Genomic DNA, 13,050 nt, shown 5'->3' on the forward strand with positions numbered 1-13,050 from the left:
GAATTATTTCCATTGTTAAATCAATATGCATGATTATTCATATAGTAAATGAAGTTTTGCGTGGCTGTTTTTCGAAAAAATTCTCCGTATATTATTTAATATAACAACGGTACCTACATTGCATATTCAAATTATAACTATGGTACCAACGGATCTAATAATGATAGAACTGAAGTGTCTACGAGAAATCGTAAATTTTTACTAGTTATATTAAGCTTGCCGCCCACTTGTCCGGCACAGCAGAGCACGGCGCTCTCCGTCGCCTAATGCCGACGGATAGTAGCATCGCCCACTTGTCCAGCTACAACCAGCATCCTGAAGGTGCCGTTTGTTCGATTTTAAGGGAATTTCACCGTGACAGAAACATGTATATCACTAGCAATTCTTGTGATACACTGTTTGGAACCTTTGGTGTAGTAATGAATAATACTGGAGTTTTCTCCCAACACCAAACCGTTATTTCAACACCTCGACACGTGTTTCGATCACCAAGTGATCGAAGATCTTCCTCTTGAAGATGATCACTTGGTGATTGAAACACGTGTCGAAGTGTTAAAATAACGGGTTGGTGTTGGGAAAAAACTCCAGTAATATTTACTAGCAATTCTAACGAAGAAGTCGTCATTATAGTGGCCGTATTATTGAATGTAGAAGAAAATGTTGTGGGTCCATCCCATTAGTCAAAAGAGGGCAATTCTGGGAGAGTTCCATCATCTCTTCAACGATCTGAAAAAAGACGAGGAGAAATTTCTCTAGTATTTCCGAATGACTCCAGGCAAATTTTCAGAGCTTCTGGATATTCTAGACTAGAGTCTGCCTTGACAAGCAGCTAAATTTTTTCCATTTTCATAGGTACTTCCCAGGCACTTTTGGACAAGTTGATACTGGCAAGCGCTGTCACGCGGTCACTTTGCCAGTCCGTCACAGCATGTTCCGTTATTTGCCGGTCAGGATCGGAGAGCTGGAATCCTTTCCGGCGGCGGACGCTCTTAGCTGTGCCATTGTTCCAATCCTATACGTAAATTGATTAGACGGGCCATGCTGTGCTGTGCCGGACAAGTGGGCGACATGCTTTATACTCCAATCGATTTTTTTTCAAAATCGACGGGTGCAGATCGAATGATCTGCATCACTTTCTGCTATTTTCTGAAAATTTCAGAGGCATATATTCTTTAAATGAATGATATATTCGAATATAAATTATATATCTTCAATTTCTCTCAGAACGCATCAGTTCCATGATTATTATATTCGAAAACAGTTTTAATGTTGGTGCCTCGGTTGTTGCGATAGTCATTACGTAAATATCTATAAGGTGAATGAATAATGAATCGCGAATGTAGATTCTAGTAAAATGTGCTCCCAGTGAAATTGCAAATTTTCAATAAACTTGAAAGTGATATCAAACTCTGTAAAAGAAGTCTAATGCACATGTTGATGTTCATCATTTCAATGCAGAAAGATTCCTAAAAGCTGAAACTGCAGTATTATGAACGAAATTAAAACCCAGGTGTGAACCGAATAAAAACTTGTGAGGATTAGTGAATAAAGATGAAAAGTTCGAACAATAATATGTTCAGTACCATTGGTTTTGTACCAGCAGCGGAGAAATTTAAATCAACCTTCATTTGTTGAAATATGGAAACCTGTGAAAAGTTTGAAAATGCTCAGTTATTTGCATGTGATAGTTGCAAACTATTACTGTGCAGTGAATGTGGAAACTCAACAGGATCCGAAAGAAAATGTATGCAGTTGAAAACCAGCAGAAAAGAAAATTTTTTTGTGAACAGTGTGAGAACTGTTTTTATTAAGTACCAGCTCAAATCAAGGAAATATCAGAACTGAAAGAACTTGTGGGTAAACTTTCAAATGATGAAGACAGTTCCCAAATGTCAAATGCAACTAGTGTATGTCAGATACCAGATATGGAATAAGTAATATCGGAAATGGCAAGATGGAGCTTCGAACATGATAATTTACAATATGAAATGAATAACAGAAAAATACTCGAAATGAATGTAACTCAGGAGATAAGCAGGCAACTGAATACATTTTGGAGGATTATAATGTCAACAAAAACAGCATTTAGGCCTGGAAAATTCAATGTAGCAAAAATCAGGCCAATTGTAGTTATTCTGAGCTCTCCAGAGGACGCTTTACTAGTTTTGAAAAGCAAATCAACAAAAATCAATAAAATTATCCGGAGACCAAACCAAAACTCAACAAGAATATTTTGAACGAATTAATGCCAAACTTGGAGAGTTCATAAAAAATGGTGATGATTCAAAAACAATAAAATTCACCAACAATAAAATTCACCAACAAAAAAATGCACCAACAATAAACCAAATTGTTTATTGTTATATCACAACACCCCTAGTTTGCCAATTTGGAGAATCACATCGAATATGGCTATAAGCATCCAGTTTGATTTCTAAATCTCAATTTCACTTATTATTCTAGCCTCACTAACTAGAACTACTTTTGGAGAGTAATATAAAATGCTTATTTGAATTTGGTCGATTTTATGCAGTAAACTTTGGGCGTTGATGTATACGATATCAGTAAAGAGGTGGATATAAGAGTCCTTTATAAGTTTTTTTGTTGTGAAAAGATGTGAAAGATGATGTACTGTGTTCAACAAAGAAGACTGACACTTTAAGATATAATTACTGGTATAAGGTCACAAGGGGAAATTTTGGTGTGTCAATGGTTGGCTGGTTGCCTTTATCACTCTACATCTAGCTCGAATATAATTTGATGATATCTTTGCCAGTGATGAGCATTGCATTTTTGTAGATTTTATTTTGGATATATTGAATATCAGTTTTTACGTAAAAAAATCAAATCTATGGTTTTGTAGTATGGAATTGATCAACTAGTACTGGATTCTACCAAAATTACTAATAACAGTGAGACTCTAGTTAATAATAATTGTGCAAACTGTTTTGTCCATCCTACTCCTAAAATAAGTGATCATTCATTAATATCTATTTGTCTCAAAAATAACAAACGAAAGCACTTCTACCAGAAATTGTAGAAAACTTAGTGAGCAAAATTTGGATAGAATTAAACTAGATTCAATCTCAAGTGATTGGAATTTGAATTCAACAGATGCTAGTGTCATATATCTAAATGTATTCAATAATTGAATTCGGAAACCCACTAAGTCTCATACTGGCAGAGATTTTCAAAAACCATTTGGAGAGAAAAATACACAATAACCCACTGATAAGATGTTTCGTGTATTGGTATCATATGTGGATGATATCCTGGTATGTCTCAAAGAAAGGAACAGACAGTTGACACGGTTTATCAATTGAATTATCTTCTATATAACCATATCCATTGACTAACTTTCTTGCAATCTATTGTTTTCAAAATATTTTTTCATTTCTCGGATTATGGCTTTATAATTTACCCTGTATGGTCTACAATTATTGGCAAACGCTGCTGTGAAGACAGAAGACCGATGAAAGAAGCGCATGCTACAATTTCTGAGAGGCATGAAGTTTCAAAGTAACTCTGCCTATTTCTCCCAGTTTACTACCAAATTCCCCATTTTGCCAACTTTGAGTAATTTTTTTCTCGAAAACTGTCCATTATTTTTCGTTGTGCCCGTAGAGGCTTCTGATCAGGACATTAAAAAGTTCATCATATCAAAAAATCAGCAGAATTCACCAAAATCTATTTTTCATAAGATTTGTGCGTGGTCCTTCATTGAAGAAAAAGAACAATACTTCTTAGATAAAGTAGATATGTACGAAAATAACTCTCAACTGATGTGGAAAATATCAAAAAAACTTATAAACGTAAATTGACAAAACTTTTCGAACTGTATAGACTTTAACACAACAAACCAGATGTATATTATCAATAATAAAACTGAAATAGAAAATGAATTCAACTACAACTTCATTTACTAGTATTCAGCAAATTGTTGATTATGTAGATAATGTTGAAGATTGGAAATTCAATAATTATAATTTTCAATCTGACTTTTCCCAGTTTCACATGTTAACAATGAATGAATTACGTCTGAATGATAACTCTTCAAACAACAAAAACAATGTTCATGAGATTTGTTTGAAGGTGATTGACAATGTTTCATGAAGAATTTCATTATTCCGGACTTCCATTATATATATGAAATGATTTGAAATCCCTAGCAAAACCAAAACAAATAAAAAATAAAAATAATAGCTGAGAATAACAATTATCTTGAGCTAAAAATACTCTGAAATGAAATTACACTAAAATAAAATACAAGTAAAAAAATATTGAACAAGAGATTTGGGTCATGACCCGAAGACGATTTTTTGGATACTAACAATCCAAACGTCCTGAAGTAACTCGGCTTGGAATCTTTTTTTAATTGTTCAATATTTTTTACTTCTATTTTATTCCTGTAATTTCATTACAGGGTTTTCTTTGCTTAATATAATTGTTATTTTTAGCAATTTTTTTTATTTTTTATTTGTATTGGTTCTTTTAGGGATTTCAAATCATTTTATATAATATTAGACAATGGAAGGCCGGACTAATGAAATTCAATGTTCATAAGATCTTATCCAAAATGCTCAAAGTCATTTTTGAAACATGTGGACATATAATTTTAAACCTTTTGTAAATACTTTTCTTCAGACTCCTAAAATTCCCAATTCCTCAAGTTAGTACAATACTTCCTATTCCAAAGGTAAGCAATACAATCGAGGCCAGTGAATATCGACCTATAAATACATTACCACCAATAGAAAAAAAAATTTCGAACTAGCTGTTTACAAGCAGGTACTTGATCATGTTGAAGAAAATGGATTTCGTAAAAAATATTCATGTGAATTTGCATTACAACTCAGTTTATCCAAATTCAAAAAAGAAGTCGATAGCAATAAATTTATAGAAGCTGGTTTCCTTGATCTGAAGAGCGCATTGGAAAAAATTGACCGTAAAATTATTCTGATAAAACTAAGAGGTTATGGGACTGATGGTGATGTTTATCAATGGTTAACTATTCATTCCATAGAAAGCAGAAAGTCAGAGTTCAAGATAATATCTCTCAGGAATTGGATATACATATAGGTGCCACAGGGTAGCGTTTTAGGACCTCTGCTTTTCATCTTATACTTGAATGATATAAACTTGTTTGTAAATATTGATTTTATAAATTTATTTGCAAATGATACACTATTGGCATGCTATGATAAAAATAGCTATTTATAAAATTATTGCCACATCAAAGTATGTTAACGAATACCTAATGGCAAATGAATTGAAACTAAATAAAATGAAAACGGAAGAAATGATTATAACAACAAAATATGAAATAATTTAAATGAAATAAATCTACAAATCATTAATGAAAACATTCAAATTGTATCATGTATTAAATATCTTGGATTCCAGTTGGAAAATTCAATAGTTTTTGGCAATCATTTCGATTATATATGTAGAAAAATATATAAAAAACTATATTTTTTGTAATAATTTCTAGTCATTTATACACTCAGTCTAGAATTACTGTATATAATACGATTATCCACATACATTTTGATTACTATTATTTTTCTGTTCAATCTAGTTCTAGACTGTCAAACTTTTCCTATGAAACATTGTTGGTTATAAAAAGGGACTTTCGTTTGTCTGAAAATATAGTAAATTAACTTTCCATACTAAATATTTTTCTATGAATAATAAAGATTATTATATTTCAATTTTATTGAAAGTGTTAAATATTTCCAACATTAACTTTAATGCATTCAATTTAAAATTTGGTTACAACTTTTGTGCAAACATTCTCAAGCAAGTATCATTTTATTTCATCAATCTTTAATTCTGATAGTATTAATAATTATAGTATTTGTATGTTGCTTTCTTCTATTTATCATTGTATTGCAATGTATTTTTAATAGCATATGACACATATAAGCTAGTTCATTTATAGTACGACAAAACGCCGTTCAACCGTGGCGCCGAATAAAAATGATCAACAATCGATTTGATTCATGTATTACTGAAATTCAACAAACAAAATAATCCAGCTCATTTCAAAGGAATATTAATAAAAAGTAAAACGGCATAGCACGCCGTTTTACTTTCTATTGGTATTTTGTGAAAATGAATTGTTTTGATTGTTGCTTTTAGGTGATACATGAATTAAATTGTTGATAATTTTTATTCGGCGCTGCGGTCGTACAGAATATTGTGTTACTATCACTAGACTATCATGTTGCCAGATTTAAAAATTCAGCTTCTGCAAGAATACGCTCGACGCTAGCGCCGAATTAAAATTATCAACAATCGTTTCAATTCATGTAACTATAAATATCAACAAACAATTTCATTCATGTTGCAAAGAAATTGTAGTAAACTATTTGATATTTACAAAAAAAGTATATATGACAAACAATTTTCTTCCAGAAATTTCAAACAAAGATTCTATATTACAACTGTTCGCAACTTTTCATCAAACAAATTAATTCATGTAACATTTTAAATCCAGTGTCATTTAAAATAGGACAAATTTTGCAAACAATCGATTTTAATGTGTCGAACAAATGCATGAATCAATTAAATTCAAACGAATAAATTGTTAGTGGGATAAATTGAGGCATGAATATTTGTGCCAATAAAAAGTAAAACGGTGTTTCCATAGGATTTGATGCATACAATAAATCACCAAATGTTGTTAAATCTAGTCCATCATTAGGTACTTTTAAAAAACAGTTATTGAAATTCATTTATAATGCTAGATATAATAATACTTGGTAAGATAGTATTAATAATTATAGTATTTGTATGTTGCTTTCTTCTATTTATCATTGTACTGCAATGTATTTTTAATAGCATATATGTGTCTGTCGTTATTTTTCAAGCTACAAATTTTTAATTTTCAAAATTGAGCTATATCTACATGTTTATTTTCATAATTATTTACGATTTCTTCAATGTTAGTAATATGTTTTAAATAATATAGTATATTAAGGTTACCTATTTCAATGAATACATTCTTCTTCTTCTTGTTTAAAAAGTTCTTTCCGATTTATTGTCATGTATTTTTGTGGCTCCAAATCCTAATAAATATGTATTCTAATGTGTCGTGGTAAATAGTGATCTATAGAGAATTTTGTATACTCTATACGAAGTCAATCCATACAAATAAATAGAAGACTAATGTCATTGTTCTTCACTACTAATAAAAAAATCCATGTAGATTTATATAAAATCAAATTAATTTTGACAAAAAAAATTATACCACGCCGCCTATGCCATACAAAGAAAAACTGCTTACGTTCGGTAACTATTAGCTGTTCATGCCATTGAAATTTACTTCGTATATACTATACTCCATACAATGATGCTGTTACTTTTTTACAAATTTTAATTTTTTGAATTTTTTCAGCTTATCACTAAATGTTGTCCTTAAGCGATTCTTGGCCAATGTTTCTTCACGAATTCAAATTGAACCAGAGCGCTACCAAAACAGACCGAAAAATTAGCCTTGCATTTGCCAATGAAAGTGTCAATGTTCTTGGAATTGCGAAATTTCGGTCCGGAGTTTTCACCTTCGAAGATGAGCCCCGAAGTGGTCGACCTACAGAAATCCAGAACAAGGATTTGCAGAACCTGGTGAAGAAGGATTTGCAAACCCTGGTGAAGACTGGCCCGTCACAAACGGTGCGTGGAATGTCAGAAGAACTGGGTGCCAGCTCCCTTGCGGTTTTTAATGGTTTATAACGTATTGGAAAGATTAATAAATTCAAAATGTGGGTGCTCCACGATTTGAAAGATCAACAGAAATTGTCACGTTTTGGGGTATGTTCTTCTTTGCTTTTTCTCAACCAAAGCGATCCATTTTTGTATCGGCACGTCACGTGTGATGAAAAGTAAATCCTCTACGACAACAGGAGATATTGGTTGGACACCGATTAGCTACCCAAGCACTTCTCAAAGGCGAAAACCCACTGTTCAAAAGAAATGATTCGAACCTGCTTCACGAAAACGCCCGTCCGCACATTTCACAAATCACCGTACGAAACGAATTGAACGAATTGAGTTCTGTAGCACCCACCATACTTTCCAGACCTCTCGCCCACTGACCATCATCATTTCAAGCACTTCAATAATAACGGCCTTCCCCGAATTCATCAATTCTCGAGCACACAATTCTCATGCTGATGGAATTAATCGACTTGTGTTACATTAGCTCACTCCAAGGCGTTTATCCACCCTTCGAAGCATGATACCGAACAGTTGTTGGACTACGGTAGGGATGAACTACGATGTCTAACAGGCCTTCTTGCAGGTCACTGCCATTTGAATCACCATATTATGCAGAGACTTGGACTGTCGGAAGACATATACTTTGTACCTGCCCCGCTGGGGACCGAATCAGGTTCTTAGAGTTCGGCAGATCCATACTCTTACTATCTGACCTAAAAGACCACTTACCATACAAAACTAATCGGCTTCGTTGAGAAACTGGGCTTATTTGGCCGAGTGTGAATAGGTGTGAGCCGCAATAAACCCTTGCGGATTGCGGTGGAGGGTCGAATAGACCCACTCACTTTAGACCTAACCTAACATAACCTACATTGGAAAAAGTACACTGATTCAAACATCTCTTATTTAGATTTAATTGAATACGTATTCACTGAGATAGTATAGTTTAAAGTAGACTCATAAAAACCGACCAAACTTTTGAAACAACCTGACTGTTATAATATTAATTCATTAACGAAAAAAATATATTCGAAAAAAGCAACGCAAACTGAATTTTCATAAATTTTGATATATGTGAAATTCATGTATTATTCAATAATCGAAAAGTTTCTGATATCAAACCGAAAAATAATTTTTTTAAATCATCAAAGTCAACTTTTTTGCAGAAAAAACTTCTGATCTCATATATCCAATATAAATACATTATACTTATGCATTAAACTATACAAGTACTTGAAAAAAAGAAAACCCTATTGGAATATTATTTTCAAAACGCAGTTATGAAACGCAATAAGAATACTAAACAACAAAGTGAAAGTCAAATGTTATTCTTATATTGCAAGCTTTGTAAACCATTATATGGCATTATCACAAAAACCTTTTCTATATACACTAAAATTTAACAATTAAATTCAAAATTGTTCACTCATTTACTGGGGCTTACTATGGCCTTTTTTTGCTATTCAGCTTTATTTTTTTTAATGAAATACCGTCAATTGGGGTGACTTTGTCCTCTGGGGTAGCTTTGCCCAGTTTTGAAAAAACAGTTTCGCGCCTCCATAGTAAATAGCTGAAAGGTTGTTTGAGGCGCTGCAGTCAATGAAAAATACCTCCTCAATGACAACGAGATATTTTATAGTTTGTAGGTCGGTCCAGATAACTGTTATCACCAATTAACTGTTTTATTCGTAACTTGTTTTATCCATGAAAATTTAAGCTCTTCAAAATTACATATACACAGCTTCTACGGAAACAAGGTGAGTTTCATCACTTATTATTATTTTAGTAAATGTAATAGATAATTTAATCCACTTGCAATATCGTTCCTGCACCTGTTGATTGTTATTCGAGTGACCAATGTCACCCCACGTTTTACACGAAAATTGGGGTCACTGCCCACCTTTTATTCAAAGCACATTGTAATTTTAGTTTTTTTACTTTCTCATCCTTCAGAGAAAGAAAGTAATGGAATCACTAAAAAATACGACTTATTTTGTCCGCAAAATTTTAAAAACTTTTATGTCTTTCATAGCACTTCTGTCGACAGTCCTGGCAACTGTACTAGTTATTTTCGATTTTTGAGCAATTTTTGTCCTAACTGTGGCTCTTGTAACACCCTCAGCAGGTGGATTTGCCCATCTTTCATTTATAGCTTTGTTATGCAAAGAAAACATCTGTCGGATAAAGTGACCCCACTTCACGAGGTGACTTTGCCCACCCATATTTTATTTTTCATTTAAGAGGGGAATGATATAAGAATAAAATAACTACCTAAATCACATCTACAAACCACCTTCCAAGAGTACAAATTTTGTCTAGGATATCAAAAAATGTGTTATGTGAAAATTGACAACTTAAATTTCAAAACTGGGCAATGTCATCCCAAGTGACCGGTATTCTATACCCATAAAGCGATTATTTTAAAAACATTCATAACAAATAATGGAAGTGAATTGCTATGGATTCTTTATATACCTTCATAACCGGAATGACCATTATATCGTTTTCATGGTCTTTGATTCCTCTAAATTTGAATTAGTTCCAATCAAAGAAATTTCAGGAATGGAGTATTGGAAGAACTCAAAATACTGGGTTGAAATTGTTGTTTTACTTCACACAGTTTTGTTACTCTACTTATATAGGTGCTGATTGAACAACCAAAATATCACTAATAGTCGCCTTCACTCCCCTCACAAAAAGTGGATTCGTCTTTGCAGTTGAATGTTATAATTCTACCTTGGTAAAAAATAAGTGTATTGTGAAACATCTAAGTGGAGCTGAGATTACAAACAGAACGATTCCTCCTGACCATTTCGTTATAAATTCAAAAAAAATGTCGCAATAGGCAAAATAGTACTAGAGGCATTTTTAAGGTTATGTGAAGGTTCTGGTGGAATTCATAATTAAATGATTAAGAAATATTGGTTCACTTACCTTTTCAGACACCTAATATCATCATTCCTGTTAGCAAACACTACCACAAAAACACAATGAGTGCAATCATATAATAATTCGCTGCACTTCTTTCAAAACTCGCATTACAAAACATCCCGTTCATCCTGACATCCAACACACGCGGCATTTTCACGAAAAAGAAAGATGTCTGTCTTCTAGAGCCAAAGTTACTTGTTAACCAAGCGACGACTTTTTGTTGTCAAGACCTACTTGAATATATTGAAAAACTATCGGTTAATCGGTTATCACCGCTGCAAAATTTCGATCATGAGTCACGCATGTCGACTTGCTGCTTATTGGCGAAACAAACTGGAACGTCAGCGCCGACTAGAATTAAAGAAACGGTGTATTTATTTCGCTGATAACTTTGTCAATGGTGATCATGATTTGAGTCAGATTGGGATTTTCGTACGTTTCAGATGTTTGTACATGAATTGGAATATCAAAGTATTTTGCCAGCTTATGAATAGCGTATTGTTGAATTTGATTGTTTTCTAATTATAATTATGTTCCCGAAAAGATGATGACATACCAATTACTGCAATGGAATGAATTCAGATATTGCGATGATTAAATAAAATCAAATTTTAGGTTATGAAATAACACACTGTCATGTGAAACACACGAAGTCAAAAATAATGTGTAGTTCGTGATAATTCAAATGAAAGACCTCAAAATACAATGATTTTCAAACTGATGAAAAAAAAATCGACAATAAAAAACCTAATAAATTAGATCAATACCGCTTTCTGGCGCAAACTCATTATTGATACCTTGAAAAAATCCTTATAAGTGAGACAAAAAATAAGGAACGAATAAATATTTCTCTAGGAGATTTTCAGAAAATCTTACTTGAATGTCACGGCATATATTATCATATTGATACACAAGCGTGTCAGACCTTATCGCAAACGTTATCCTCCCTCTATAAAGGCGAATATAAGGTGATCGTGCTGGTCACTCTAGATGAATCCTAAAACGATATACATTTGCTAGAACTTGCTACGTGTGCTTGAACAGGATATACTTACATCTAACAAAGTTTGTTTCCATTTGTCAATCAAAAAGAAATCAATTACATGGTTGTCAGCTACAACAAGATATTGTGCATGTTTTCCCTCAAGCAGAAAGAATGGCATACCTAGGGTAAATCTGAATTTTTTTCTTGAAATGAGCGAGTTGCTCATATCTCTGATCGCATTTTATATTGGTGACGAATCATCCGTAGTAATTTATATATTTCTGTTACCTAACTATCTATCTCTTTTTTCAGTAGTATAATATATTGAAATTCATGGGTCAGATATATTTTGTTTCTCTTCTAAATTTGTAATCAAGACGGAGCAGAGTGAGATTTTTCAAATGAAAAACCACATGTCACTACTTTTTCTGAAATGATGTATTTTCAACAAAAGATTGGTTTTGAAAAGAAAACTTTCAAGTTTTGCCGTCTCCGTCAACATGTAAAGAGTAGATAACTTCGGAAAAAGTAGTAAACAAAAATTGTGAACAGTCACGGGACGCCTCGCAGATGCAAAACATCAATAATAATAATAATAATAATAATATTTTATGACCACTGTGATGATTGTAAAATATTTTCAACTTTCGGTCACTTTCCGTTATACCGGAAGTTGAGGGCAACTTCCTTATTTCAAAGGGAAGATCCTGTATTTTATTACATTTTTGAATTTCTCAGCACATTATAGGCCCACTTTGTGAAACAATGCCTATACCCAAATTGTTAGTTTTCGAGATATTAATTTTTTTCTGAAAAATTTGACAGTTACAGCACCACTCCAAAAAATCATAACTCATAGACAGTAACAGTTGAAAATGTGAAATTTCACAGAATTACGTACCTTAAGTATCAAGTCATGAACAGGTACATCGAATTTTCGAAAATAATCTACAGGGTGGTCGAAATTTCCACCTAAAACATAACATCGAGAAAACTAATGAAACAAGAATTTTTCAAATGGAAACCATACACTATTTTATTATTTTTGAATACTACGAAAAAACATATATCAAATTCATGAAGAATGTCCTATACCTCAAATACACCCTTGGCAAGATGTATCCGATTTTGGGAAATATTTGAAATGTAAATCATTCGAAGCAATACCAATCCAATAACGCTTTGAAAACAAATGAAGTTACAACAAATATGTCAACATTTGATGCGATATAATTGACGTTCATTTCGTAGTTTTCTATTTGTGTGCAAAATGTCTCGTTTGGGGTATTCTAATGAAGATTTCCTGAATTTAATAATCATTTATGGTGAATGCAATGAGATAATGGACAGGACTTGTCGTGTTTTTGCAGAAAGATTTCCAAATCTACACAGACCCAATAAAAATATTATGAGAA

The 13,050-nt window shown here is 32.7% G+C and overlaps 1 long non-coding RNA gene across 1 annotated transcript in view; it reads right to left on the minus strand.

Moving 5' to 3' along the window:
- LOC141480011 (uncharacterized) overlaps nucleotides 1–10,955 on the minus strand; it is a 355,353-nt gene extending 344,398 nt beyond the window's left edge. The window contains exon 1 of the long non-coding RNA XR_012464113.1: nucleotides 10,654–10,955. This is a non-coding gene — a long non-coding RNA (uncharacterized lncRNA). The remainder of the gene's footprint in view (nucleotides 1–10,653) is intronic.
- Nucleotides 10,956–13,050: the final 2,095 nt, after the last annotated feature.

Source organism: Leptinotarsa decemlineata, unplaced genomic scaffold (genome assembly GCF_025532065.1).
Source record: "Leptinotarsa decemlineata unplaced genomic scaffold, Ldec_3_MD MMD2_P_RNA_scaffold_5, whole genome shotgun sequence".
Classification (NCBI taxonomy): Eukaryota; Metazoa; Arthropoda; class Insecta; order Coleoptera; family Chrysomelidae; genus Leptinotarsa; species Leptinotarsa decemlineata.